At 37.4% G+C, this 14,495-nt stretch overlaps 1 pseudogene; it reads left to right on the plus strand.

Moving 5' to 3' along the window:
- The first annotated feature begins 2,171 nt into the window (after window positions 1-2,171).
- LOC104987795 lies at window positions 2,172-3,062 on the plus strand (annotated as a pseudogene).
- The last annotated feature ends 11,433 nt before the right edge of the window (window positions 3,063-14,495 follow it).

Genomic DNA, 14,495 nt, shown 5'->3' on the forward strand with positions numbered 1-14,495 from the left:
AGTATTGATTCTTCCTAACCAGGAACATGGAATATCTCTCCATCCATTTAAGTCATCTTTGATTTCTTTCATCAGTGTCTTATAATTTTCTGTGTACAGTTATTTTTTCTCCTTAGGTAAGTTTATTCCTAGATACTTAATCCTTTTTGTTACAATGGTGAATGGTATCGATTCCTTAATTTCTCTTTCTGATTTTTCATTGTCAGTATATAGAAATACAAGTGATTTCTATGTATTGATTTTCTATCCTGTGACTTTCTAAATTCACTGATTAGCTCAAGTAACTTTCTGATACTACCTTTAGGGTTTTCTATGTACAGTATTGAGAGGGTAACAGGCAGAAAGGCCAGGAGTCTCCAAACAGAGGAAATAGGCTGCAAGTGTCAGACATTTTTTTTTTTCTCTCTCTCTCTTAAGCTTCAGGAGGAAACAAACAAGTGTTAGATTTTTCCCCCTTCTCTATACAAATTTAAAAATGGATTTCTCTTAAAATTCTGGGTTGCCATGACCACCCCTGCCTCCACCTAAACTTAACTTTTTTCATACCTTGGGCTAACCAATTTCTTTTTCTTATGGAAATGTTTGTCAAGCTATGTTAATGAACTATGTATTTACCCTAGACTCTGTCTTCAAGTCAGTTCAGCCTAAGACTCAGGTATAGATGTGAGAGTTGGACCGTAAAGAAAGCTGAGCACTGAAGAATTGATGCTTTTGAACTGTGGTGTTGGAGAAGACTCTTGAGAGTCCCTTGGACTGCAAGGAGATCCAACCAGTCCATCCTAAAGGAAATCAGTCCTGAATATTCACTGGATGCTGAAGCTAAAACTCAAATACTTTGGCTACTTGATGTGAAGAACTGACTTATTTGAAAAGATCCTGATGCTGGGAAAATTTCAAGGTGGGATGAGAAGGGGACGACAGAAGAATAGATTGTTGGATGGCATCACCAACTTGATGGGCATGAGTTTGAGCAAGCTCTGGGAGTTGGTGATGGACAGGGAAGCATAGCATACTGCATTCCATGGGGTCACAAAGAGTCGGACACGACTGAGCAACTGAACTGAACTGATTTGTGTACATACAAATGATTCATTTTGTTGTATGGCAGAAACTAATACAATATTGCAAAGCAACTATACTCCAATTAAAAAAAAAAGATTAAATGAAGAAAATTACAGTTCCTTAAAAATCTGTTAATCAAAGAGTCAGACCAAGTAATTACTGTAGGAAAAATATGCTATTTAATTATCTATATTTGGTACAGTTCTTTGATAGAACCAATGAGATTCATGAAAATCAAACAGCGTTTGAGACATTAAGGATTGAATATCTAATAGTGGACTATCATAATATTAAGGGAGTTACTCCAAAAGTTATTTTTGGTGTTACATAAGTCATATTGTAATGGTACTCACTAAGAACACTACCAACTCAAAGGACTGGGTTGTGGTTTGTTGTCAGTATGTCAGTTTTGTTGTTGCTCAGTTGCTGAGTCTGATTCTTTCCAGCCCCATGGGTTGCAGCACACCAAGCTTCCTTATTCTTCACTATAGTTGATTGTCATTACCAGAGAGGAAATTTCTGGGGAGCAGAGATCTTTCACCAGTTTGTTATTGATGGCTTTTGTGCCAAGAACTGACATAATTTCAATAAAGTTCTATTAAATGTATGCTTGCCTGTTAGGCCTTTGATTACTCCTCTCTGTAGAAGATGCTCTAAGACATAGAGATATAACCTCTTGAAACCCCAACAGAATCATCTGAAAAATAACAGAATTCCCAAATGAAGTCTTCATGGGCTCATTGAAAGAACTCAGTAGATATTTACTATATGTGTTTTATGTGCAAACCACCATAGAAGATATAATGATGAAGATGTGTTCCAAAATGTAACAGATATGTTTACAGTCCTGTTCACAATCTCAGTATAGGTCTGGTTCTCCTGAATTCTTATTTCTGAAACATTTGCTAAGTTGTGGCTGATTCTTTGTGAACCCATGGACTGTAGCCAGCTAGGCTCCTCTGTCCGTAGGATTTTCTGGGCGAGAATACTGGAGTGGGCTGTCATTTCCTTCTGCAGGGATCTTCCCAACCCAGGGATTGAGCCTGTCTCCTGTGTCTAGTGTATTGATAAGTGGACTCTTTAATACTGAGCCACCTACAGAAGACTAAATGGAACATAGTAGCAAAGTAACAGAATTTATTCTCCTGGGTTTCACTCGGGATCCTGAGGGGCAAAATGCATTATTTGTTTTGTTTTTGTATATCTACCTTGTGACAATTGTGGGCGACTTGCTCATTATGGTGACTGTTTTTGCCAGCCCCTCTCTGGACTTCCCCATGTACTTCCTTGCTTATCTTTCACTCAGGGATACAGTTTATTCCACTACCATTTCACCCAAATTGATTATAGACTTAATCAGTGGTAAAAAAAAAAAACAATTTCCTTCCCAGTTTGCATGGGACAGCTCTTTCTAGAACACTTATTTGGAGGTTCTGAGGTTTTCCTTCTGGAGATGATGGCCTATGATCACTATGTGGCCATCTGTAAGCCATTGCACTACCTGACCATCATGAAGTGGCAGGTTTGTATCCTGCTGCTGGAGGTGGCTTGGGTGGGAGGTCTTGTGCCCTTGGTGGTTCAGCTCCTCTTTGTGTACGGACTCCCCTTCTGTGGTCCCAGTGTCACTGACTGCTTCATCTGTGACATTACCCATTGTTGGACCTTGTCTGTACTGACACTTACGTTGCAGGTCTCAGAGTGGTTGCTAACGGTGGCGCAATCTGTACAGTTATCTTTATCCTCCTGCTAGTGTCCTATGTGGTCATCTTAAATTCCCTTAGAGCTCACAGACAGGAAGGGAGGTGCAAAGCCCTATCTACCTGAAGTCCCACATCACAGTGGTGGTCCTCTTTTTCATTCCTGGTATTTTCATGGATATGAGACCTGTTTACAACTTTCGCATTGATAAATCAATAACTGTGCTGTGTACCATCGACACTCCCATGCTGAACCCTTTAATATATGCCTTGAGAAATTCAGAGGTGAAAAGTCTGGTATAAACTCTGGTATAAAAAAGTTAACTGTATATGGCAAAACTCTGGTACAAAAAGTTAACTGTAGGTAAAAATAAGAATGTGTCACCCACACTGATGTATTTGTTACTAATCCTAAAGCAATAAATGGGCAGTCAATTCTAACAATGGACGATTTAGTCAATTCAACAAACTCTACAAGAAGGTTTTTTTTTTTTTTTTCATTTATACAAAAGCACCCCAAAATTAGAATCAGTCTAATAGAGAACCAACCTAATAGAGAAATTCTTTAAGATGAATAAAAGGCACAGGTGTTTTTGCCATTAGCAGAAAAAAATAAAGTTCACCTTGTAACTTAATTTTCTCAGTTTTTATTAAAATAACACTGTAGAAGAAAGAATTCTTTATTTTCAGAAGTAAAAAACAAGCTAATCTTGAAAATATATATTTTTCCAAATTAATGGGGGAAAGTAATTTTGGCTAATAGTTAGAACATAGTTCTGAGGCCAAAAAAAAGTGTTTTTAAAATTTTAAAGTGTTAAAATTATTATTTCAGCACAGTAACTTTCTGTGGATGCATTATGCATTTGTATTTAAGAAAATTTTTATTCCTCAAGTCAATGTCTATGTGTTTGCAGTTCAGGATATTTAGACAGGAGAAGATGCTGTGTTTAGCTAAAGATATTTGTGTTTCTCCTTATTATATTACTTGATACAGGAAAACCCAAGATAACAATTGTGAAAAAAGGAAATTTGGATTCATTTATAGCTTCAGTGGGAATGCTTGTGGTATTCTTCTATAAAAATGTGCACATTAAATATTATAATCCCCACCTGTATGTCAGTGTCCTGACAGGAACAGATATTAGTCTTCAAAGAAACAGCTGAAAGCTATTGACAAAGTTTTCAAGATTAAGAGACTTTTAAAAATGATGATGTACTTACTGCTAGCAACAGTGCAAAGTCACTACTATCCAATCTATGAAGGGGCCAAAGGAGGATTTTTTTTTTTTTTTTTTTTTTTTTTAGGGGATGGTAATAGCTATAGCTAAAGAATAAGGGTCATTGACAGGAGCCTTGGCTTGACTAGAAAGGTATGATCATTCCAAATCATGCATCTTAAGGGAAAGTGCTAGGGAAATTAATATGTTGGTGATCTTAATTTTCACTCTCAGATCTCCTGTTTGCTCCCATGAGTGGGACCCAACCAACAGGTAAATGGAAAGTCTGTTTGACTGATACACTTAATAAGCATCAAATTCCTAGGGCCCAGAATAATTTGCAAAGATTATAATTGCATCTTTAGGAGCAAATGTAGAATGTATCATTAATGGTCAATCCTTTTTGCTCTTATCATTCACATTTTGACTACTGGACAAGAGGTAAAACCCTGCCCCAAACATGAGGAATGTACAATTTCCTTTAACTTCCTTACCATCAAATAATTTCAACTCAGACATACTCACACCTCATATCTACATTGAAATATGAGCCATCAATGTTCTTCATATGCAGTAGCAGAAGAAAAAAAAGAAAAGTGGAAAGGGCTAAAGAAACAAATGGAATAGAACATGTTTCTGAGTGATAGGGAAACATAAGTTCAGTGAACTTCAGGATTATGGGCCCATTGCTTTGCTGTGATGCAATGTGAGATTGCATTTCTGTTTTATATATCACAGAGTATATGTGTCAATCCCAATCTTCCAATTTACCCCTCCCCAACTATACCCCTCCCTATAACCATAAGTTTATTGTCTACATCTGTAACTCAAATTCTGTTTTGTAGATAAGTTAACTTATAGTCTTTTTTAGATTCTACATATAAGTGATATATGATATTTTTCTTTCTCTATTTGGCTTACTTCCCTCAGTATGACAATCACTAGGCCCATACATACTGCACAAATGACATTTTGTTCATTTTATGGCTTAGTAATATTTCACTATGTATATACATCACATCTTCTTTATGAGTTCCTTTATTGATGAACAGTTTAGTTGCTTCCATGTTCTGGCTATTGGGAATACTGCTGCAATGAACATTGGGTGCATGTATTCTTTCAAATTACGATTTTCTTCAGATATATGCTTAGGAGTGGAATTGCAGTGTCATGTGGTAGCTTATATTGAAAATCAGAGACATTATTTTGCCAACAAAGGTCCGTCTAGTCAAGGCTATGGTTTTTCCAGTGGTTATGTATGGATGTGAGAGTTGGACTGTGAAGAAAGCTGAGTGTCAAAAAACTGATGCTCTTGAACTGTGGTGTTGGAGATGACTCTTGAGAGTCCCTTGGACTGCAAGGAGATCCAACCAGTCCATTCTAAAGGAGATCAGCCCTGGGATTTCTTTGGAAGGAATGATACTAAAGCTGAAACTCCAGTACTTTGGCCACCTCATGCGAAGAGTTGGAAAAAACTCTGATGCTGGGAGGGATTGGGGGCAGGAGGAGAAGGGGACGACAGAGGATGAGATGGCTGGATGGCATCAATGACTCGATGGACGTGAGTCTGAGTGAACTCTGGGAGTTGGTGATAGACAGGGAGGCCTGGCGTGCTATGATTCATGAGGTCGCAAAGAGTAGAACACGCCTGAACGACTGAACTGAACTGAACTGAACTGATAGCCAGTTAACAATGTTGTAACAGTTTTAGGTGAACAGCGAAGGGATTCAGTCATACATATACATGTATCCATTCTTCCCCAAACTCCCCTCCCATCCAGGCTGCAACATAGCATTAAACAGAGTTCCATGCGCTATACAGATCTGTGTTGGTTATCCATTTAAATTATAGAAGTTTGTACACATCCATCCCAAACTCCCTAACTATCCCTCCCCTACATCCTTTCCCCTGGCATCCATAAGTTTGTTCTGTAAGTCTGAGAGTCTTTTTCTGTTTTGCAAGTTCATTTGCATCATTTCTTTGTCTATTCCACTTACAAGAGATGCCATATGGTATTTCTCCTTCTCTGTCTGACTTACTTGACTCAGTATGACAATCTCTTAGTCGATTCATGTTGCTGCAAGTGGCATTATTTCATTCTTTTTAATGACTGAGTAATATTCCTTTGTATATATGTACCACATCATCTTTATCCATTCCTCTGTCATTGGACATTTAGGTTGCTTCCATTTCTTGGCTATTGTACACTAGATGGCCAAGAGGCATATGAAAACATGTTCAATCTTGTCAATTATTAGAGAAATGCAAATCAAAACTATAATGAGCTATTACCTCACACCAGTCAAAATGGCTATCATCAAAAAAACCCACAAACATTAAGTGCTGGAGAAGGTGTGGAGAAAAAGAAACACTCCTATATTATTGGTGGGAATGTAAATTGGTTACAGCCACTATGAAGAACAGTATGGAGATTCCTTATAAAACCAAAAATTGAGCTACCATCAGTTCAGTTCTGTTCAGTTCAGTCACTCAGTTGTGTCCAGCTCTTTGTGACCCCATGAATCTCAGCACTCCAGGCCTCCCTGTCCATCACCAACTCCCGGAGTTCACTCAAACTCACATCCATCGAGTCGGTGATGCCATCCAGCCATCTCATCCTCTGTTGTCCCCTTCTCCTCATGCCCCCAACCCCTTCCAGCATCAGAGTCTTTTCCAATGAGTCAACTCTTCGCATGAGGTGGCCAAAGTACTGGAGTTTCAGCTTTAGCATCATTCCTTCCAAAGAAATCCCAGGGCTGATCTCCTTTAGAATGGACTGGTTGGATCTCCTTGCAGTCCAAGGGACTCTCAAGAGTCATCTCCAACACCACAGTTCAAGAGCATCAATTTTTTGACACTCAGCTTTCTTCACAGTCCAACTCTCACATCCATACATAACCACTGGAAAAACCATAGCCTTGACTAGACGGACCTTTGTTGGCAAAGTAATGTCTCTGCTTCTGAATATGGTATCTAGATTGGTCATAACTTTCCTTCCAAGGAGTAAGCGTCTTTTAATTTCATGGCTGCAGTCACCATCTGCAGTGATTTGGGAGCCCCCAAAATAAAGTCTGACACTGTTTCCACTGTTTCCCCATCTATTTCCCATGAAGTGATGAGATTGGATGCCATGATCTTCGTTTTCTGAATGTTGAGTTTTAAGCCAAATTTTTCACTCTCCTCTTTCACCTTCATCAAGAGGCTTTTTAGTTCCTATTCACTTTCTGCCATAAGGGTGGTGTCATATGCATATCTGAGCCAAATACAAAATAAAAAGTTTTAAAAAATTAGTGTGATCAACTCTTTTAAATGATCATGGCTATGCGGTATCTTGGGATTGCTACTTCCCTCTTTCCTTCTCAGTACTCTCTGCAAGTTCTCTCACTCTCCTCTCAAGCTTGGACCATAAACTCCAGATTTCTCTTCTGGAATTTGATGCTTATTTACTTATTTAGAATCAGTTTGCAATTTGTTTATTCTCAGTGTCTCAGTTATGATAAAGTGTTAGTTATATGTGATCTTATTGCGTATTCAGCTGCACTGTTTGTTTTAATAGACCATGTGTAGAGAGATTCAGATTTAAGGACTTGCAATAGCTATATTAAAGACTCCTGTGTTTGGTTTCTATACTTTATTATAGTAATTTATAATAGTGTCTTTCAAATTGTAAGTTCTAGTTACCTATTTCTGCATTCCTTTTTAAGAAAGATTATTTTCTTTTGGACAATGTTTGATTTGAAATTTTGCATGTGGATGTTATCTAAGTTAAATGGTACCTTCAGTCAATTGATTAGTGAGAATCTTATTAAATACATCTGTCATACACAAAGACAGACTTTTACTTTATTCCAGTGCCATCTTAGACTTGAGAGTTTCAAATATACACTGATTAACTTAAAATAAAGGATTCTTGTTTAAGCAACCATACTGCATGCATGTTAAGTCACTTCAGTCTTGTCCAGCTCTTTGCGACCCTATGGACTTTAGCCTGCCAGGCTCCCCTGTCCATGAGATTTCCCAGTCAAAAATACTGGAGTGGTTTGCCACGCCCTCCTCCAGAAGATATTCCCAACCCAAGGATGAAATCATCATCTCCTACATGTCCTGAATTGGCAGGTGGGTTCTTTACCACTAGCGCCACCTAGGAAGCCCAAATAAGAGGCTTATTCTTTGCTATTAGAAGGCTCTCTTTTCATTTAATTCCCCTAAAATGATTGGCCAGGAGAAGCCTCTGAAAATGTACCATGCACTGAAAAACTCTCTCAGTCCTCTAGAGCATGATTCCTCAGTGAATTTAAACTTGAACAAACCTTCGGGACAAACTGTTTTTAATAACTCAATGAAGTGACTTATTCTTCATTGTTGATTAAGTGTCCATTCATATCTTCCCTTATCTGGGACATTTCTCCTTGGGTATTAATGTCACCATCAGGATGTAAAATAAAATCTGTTAGTTCACTAGCCATGAACCATATTAAAATGGTCAAATAAGTGTTTTAAAATATCCTAAATAAAGTCAATTTATGTAATAATCCAGTTCTCTACAGTTTTGACTAAAACATTATTACAATTATTCAATTACTTTGTTCATGAAGTTTTAAATTTGTTCCTGATATATTTTCAATGACAGCTTTCAAATTCAGTGACATCAACTGTATAATTTTGAAGCCAGTTCTGAGCAATTCTACAATCCAGAGTGTAAAAACGTTATCAAAGTTGAACAAGATGTTCATGTTTTGTGCCAGCAGAGAGATATATCCTATATAACAAAGCACTTTCAGTTGCAGGCACTAAGTGTGTCCTGATCTTTTCTCTGCACTCATTCCTGCCTCATCTTCCTCAAACTAACCACCCATTTTCAAGAACCAAAGATAAAATTGGAGAAGCCTGAATTTGGAACGAGAGACAAAAGAAGAAATAGAAAATCCAGGTAACACATTCATAAAAACCTTCCTTGCTATGAAAAGAGGGCAAAATAGAGTTATTTGAAATTAATCATGTATATTTCTTAGGGAGCTGTTTGATTTATCATTTGACATTAAGTATTTTATGCTAAAAGTTCCAGGAATAATATAGTATGTACATTTACTCCATTTTACAAAGTACTATTGGAATAAGTCCAATGACAATAATGTTCGCCAATATTTTGTATTGATTGTTTAAATTCAAACTGAAATAGAGTCTAAATATAACATAACAAAATATAACAGGACATGCATATGGTCTGCACAATAGTTTTTTACAATGTTTCATATGATTTAGAAAATCAAACAATTATTTATTTTCCATCTTCATATATTGAAGATATAGCCTTCTTCTGAAGATCGTGATAGCCTTTCCCTTCTCCAGGACATCTTTCCAACCGAGGGACTGAACCCAGATCTCCCACATTGCAGGCAGATTCTTTACCAGCTGAGCCACAAAGGAAACCAAAGAATACTGGACTGAGTAGTCTATTCCTTCTCCAGCAGATCTTCCCAATCCAGGAATTGAACCAGGGTCTCCTGTATTGCAGGTTCTGAGCTCTCAGGGAAACCCAAAGATTATGATAGTTCTTTACAAACTGGTACCTTGTACACGGTATTTTTAATGTTATTGTTCTGTGTAGATATTTAACTCCTTTCCATAATATTTTTTTTAGTTGTGGTAAAATATAAAAGAACATTCTTCATCTAACAGAGTTTTTTCATCATCTCAAACTGAAACTATGTGTAAAAAAGTAACTCCCTGTCTCCTCATCCCTCCAGTCCCTGTTGTACTGTTGTACTTTCCATCTCATTGAATTTGACTATGCTAGGTACCTTATAAAGGGGCAGAGAAGGAAATGGCACCCCACTCCAGTACTCTTGCCTGGAAAATCCCATATATGGGGGAGTCTGGTAGGCTGTAGTCCATGGGGTCGCAAAGAGTCGGACACGACTGAGTGACTTCCCTTTCACTTTTCACTTTCATGCATTGGAGAAGGAAATGGCAACCCACTCCAGTGTTCTTGCCTGGAGAATCCCAAGGATGGGGGAGCCTGGTGGGCTTCCGTCTATGGGGTTGCACAGAGTCGGACATGACTGAAGTGACTTAACGGCAGCAGTAGCAGCATAAAGGGGAGATCATAAAATATAAGTGTTTCTGTGTCTGGCTTATTGTGCTTAGCATAATTTCTTCAAGATTTATCTGATACTTTAATTTCTTCATCTGTTACTGTTAATTTCTTCCAGATTCATCTGATAGCATGTATCAGAATTTCCTTCCCATTTAAAGCTGTATGATTCCATTGTCTGTATATACCACAATTTGTTTGCACATTCACTAATTGATGACCATTAGAGTTGTCACCACCTTTTGTCTATTGTGAAAAATGTTTCTATGAACACTGGTATATAAATATTAAAGTCTCTGCTTCATATTCCTCTGTGTATAAACCTCAAATAACATTTTTATATGTAAATCAATAGCCTCTTGTTACAAAGTGAAGTGAAGTGTCCGACTCTTCGTGACCCCATGGACTGCAGCCCACCATGCTCCTCCATCCATGGGATTCTCCAGGCAAGAGTACTGGAGTAGGGTGTCATTGCCTTCTCCGTTATTACAAAAGGGAACTCAAAACTTGAAATGCAAAAACTTACATTCAGAGACATTTAGTTACTTGTTAGACTCATCAATTTGTATTTATACCTAGCTGGAGAGTGAATTTTAGTGTCTGTGGAAATACTATTTATGAATTGTTTTATATACAAGGTCTGCTAAAGTCTTAGAGAAAATGTCAGCATCTATATCTTCAAGGGGTTAATGAACTGGATATTTTCTCATTTTTAGGGTCTTATGAATGTTGTGAATGAAACAAGACACATGACATTATGCAGTCAGTTGACCTCATAATTTATGGAAAGAAGATCCCTTGGATTAAATTTAAATTTATTGATACATTTCTAAGAAGAGAGTAAGATATGGGGAAAGACACAAAAGGGAATTTCCACACAATCATGTGAGTAGTAAAACTGAACATCTTCCAAAACTGCATATGATAATGACCCAGTCAATCTCTCCATCCTTCAGGAAAGCATCTTTAGATAGTTATATAAAAGAGTAGATTTTGAGAAAACTCAGGTAAAACTAATTATAGAGATGTGAAACTAAATATAAAAGGGGAAACAAAAGAATAATAAAACATATTTTGAACTTATTTCATGCCTATGATTTGCTATACAATTTTTGACAATTTTGAAAATCTTCATTTATATTATTCTATTTAAACCATAGTGTGTTAGATTCTATAATGTTTCAATACAGAGATTACATTGAATGATTTACACAGGTCACAAAGTTTGTAAGTACAGAAAGATATTTAGGCATGAATTGTGATCATACGTTTCAAAAGGATATGTACCAAACCAGAGTTTAAAACCTGAACTCTCAAAAAGTACATTGCAGGCATTCAGGGTCACAATATTTGTAAAACAAATTTTATATTTATAAAACAAAACAAAAGTTATAAAACTATATACAAGTTAAGCAATATGACATCTCTGATAGTTTTTTTTGGTGTGTGTGTGTATTTGTTTCCAAAGTCTGTTCAGCCATACTCAGGGTTTAGAAGTAACACTTTTGTTATAAATAAACTGATTTGGAAAATGTGATATTTCTTTAAAATTTTTCTCTTTTTAACCTAATGAACTGGTTAGGCATTTTTTGAACCTCGAAATTGTTGCTGCATCATTTTAATTGTCACTTTACCTCATATGGGAAGCAGGTTTTACTATGACAGTGACAGTGTTAGTTTCTCAGTTGCAACCAACTCTTTGTGATCCTGTGGATGGCAGCCCACCAGGCTCCTCTGTCCATGGGATTTCCCCGGCAAGGACACTGGAGTGGGTTGCCAATCCCTTATCCAAGGGATTTTCCCAACCCAGGGATCAAACCCAGACCTCCTGCATTGCAGGCAGATTTTTTACTGACTGAGCTACAAGGGAAGCCCCAGGTTTTACTATATATACAGTTAAATAGAAAGATATTTAGGCATGAATTGTGATCATACGTTTCAAAAGGATATGTACCAAAATTTCAGAAACTGAAATTTCAGTCCATAATTTCGAATATATTGCTGAATGAAAATGTTTCTCAGTATTTTACACTTTGCATACCACATAGATGTTTTGTTTTTCCCCCTTATGTTGTTGAATTTGTCATTGTGTAGACCTACTTAATTTATCTTATCTAATATATCATTGTGGAATAGTTATCATGGATTTAAATGTTCTGAGAATTCTTCAAAGATTTATTTATTCCATTGATTATATTAAGAAGTTTGAAGAATATCACAAATGTTTGAAGCAGATATATTTATTTTAATAAAATACAATATCGATAAAGTATAAAGTATAGAATTCTACACCTGTGCATCTCCTATGATGGTAGTCATTTTACTCTTTGTTCCCTGTATATTTCTGTATGCCAGGCCAATCATGGCATTCAGTCCCATCAGTTCATGGCAAATAGATGGGGAAACAAAAGAAACAGTAATAGACTTTATTCTCTTGGGCTCCAAAATCACTGCAGATGGTGACTGCAGCCATGATTATTAAGAGATGCTTGCTCCTTGGAAGAAAAGCTATGACCAACATAGACAGCATATTAAAAACCAGAAACATTTGTTTGCCAAAAAGGTACATCTAGTCAAAGCTATAATTTTTCCAGTAGTCATGTATGGATGTGAGAGTTGGACTGTAAAGAAAGCTGAGCATGGAGGAATTGATGCTTTCGAACTGTGGTGTTGGAAAAGACTCTTGAGAGTCCCTTGGACTGCAAGGATACCCATCCAGTCAGTCCTAAAGGAAATAAGTACTGAATATTCATTGGAAGGACTGATGCTGAAGCTGAAACTCCAACACCTTGGCCACCTGATGTGAAGAGCTGACTCAATTTAAAAGACCCTGATGTTGGGAAAGATTAAAGACAGGAGAAGAAGGGGACGACAGACGATGAGATGGTTGGATGGCATCACTGACTCAATGGACATGAGTTTGGGAAAACTCCAGGAGTTGGTGATGGACAGGGAGGCCTGGCGTGCTGTGGTTCATGGGGTCACAAAGAGTCAGACACGACTGAGCAACTGAAGTGAACTTAACAGTCATCAAGACAGTATGATACTTGCACAAAAACAGAAATATAGACCAATGGAACAAAATAGAAATAAATCCATGTTCCTATGGGTACCTTATGTTTGACAAAGGAGGCAAGAATATACAATGGGGCAAAGACAACCTCTTCAATAAATGGTGCCAGGAAAACTGGACAGCTACATGTAAAATAATGAAATTAGAACACTTCCTAACACCATACACAAATATGAATTCAAAGTGGATTAAAGACCTAAATGTAAGATCAGAAACTATACAACTCTTAGAGGAAAACATAGGCAGAACACTCAATGACATAAGTCAAAGCAAGATCCTCTATGACCCACCCCTAAGAGTGATGGAAATAAAAGCAAAAGTAAACAAGTGGGACCTGATTAAACTTAAAAGTTTTGGCACAGTAAAGGAAACTATAAGCAAGGTGAAAAGACTACCCTCAGAATGGGACAAAATAATTGCAAATGAAACAACTGATGAAGGATTAATTCCAAACTATACAAGCAGATCATACACCTCAATGCCAGAAAAACAAACAACCCAATGAAAATATGGGAAAAAGACCTAAACAGACATTTCTCCAAAGAAGACATATAGATGGCTAACAAACACATGAAAAGACACTCATCATTGCTCATTATTAGAGAAATGCAAGTCAAAACTACAATGAGATATCACCTCACACCAGTCAGAATGGCCGTCATCAAAAAGTCTACAAACAATAAATGCTGGAGAGGGTGTGGAGAAAATGGAGCACTCCTGCACTGTTGGTGGGAATGTAAATTGATACAGCCATTAGGAAAGACAGTATGGAGATTCTTTAAAAAAACTAGACCGAAGCCACCATAGGACCCTGTTCATTGCAGCACAATTTACCATAGCTAGAACCTGGAGGCAATGTCATCAACAGATGTCCATTGACAGATGAATGGATAAAAAAGTCAGGTACATATACACAATGGGATAATACTCAGCCATCAAAAGGAACAACTTTGAGTCAGCTCTAATGAGGCTGATGAACCTAGAACCTATCATACACAGTGAAGTGAGTCAGAAAGAGAAAGATACATATCATATTCTAATGCATATAAATGGAATCTAGAAAAATGGTATTGAAGAATTTATTTTCAGGGCAGCAGTGGAGAAACAGACATAGAGAATAGACTTATGGACATGGGGAGAGGGGAGGAGAGGGTGAGATGTATGGAAAGAGTAACATGGAAACTTACATTACCATATGTAAAATAGATAGCCAATGGGAATTTGCTGTATGACTCAGGAAACTCAAATAGGGGCTCTGTATCAACCTAGAGGGGTGGGATGGGGCAGGAGATGGGAGGGAGGTTCACAAGGGAGGGGATATGTGTATACCTATGGCTGATTCAGGTTGAGG

Source organism: Bison bison, unplaced genomic scaffold (assembly GCF_000754665.1).
Source record: "Bison bison bison isolate TAMUID 2011002044 unplaced genomic scaffold, Bison_UMD1.0 scf7180017846191, whole genome shotgun sequence".
Taxonomy (NCBI): domain Eukaryota; kingdom Metazoa; phylum Chordata; class Mammalia; order Artiodactyla; family Bovidae; genus Bison; species Bison bison.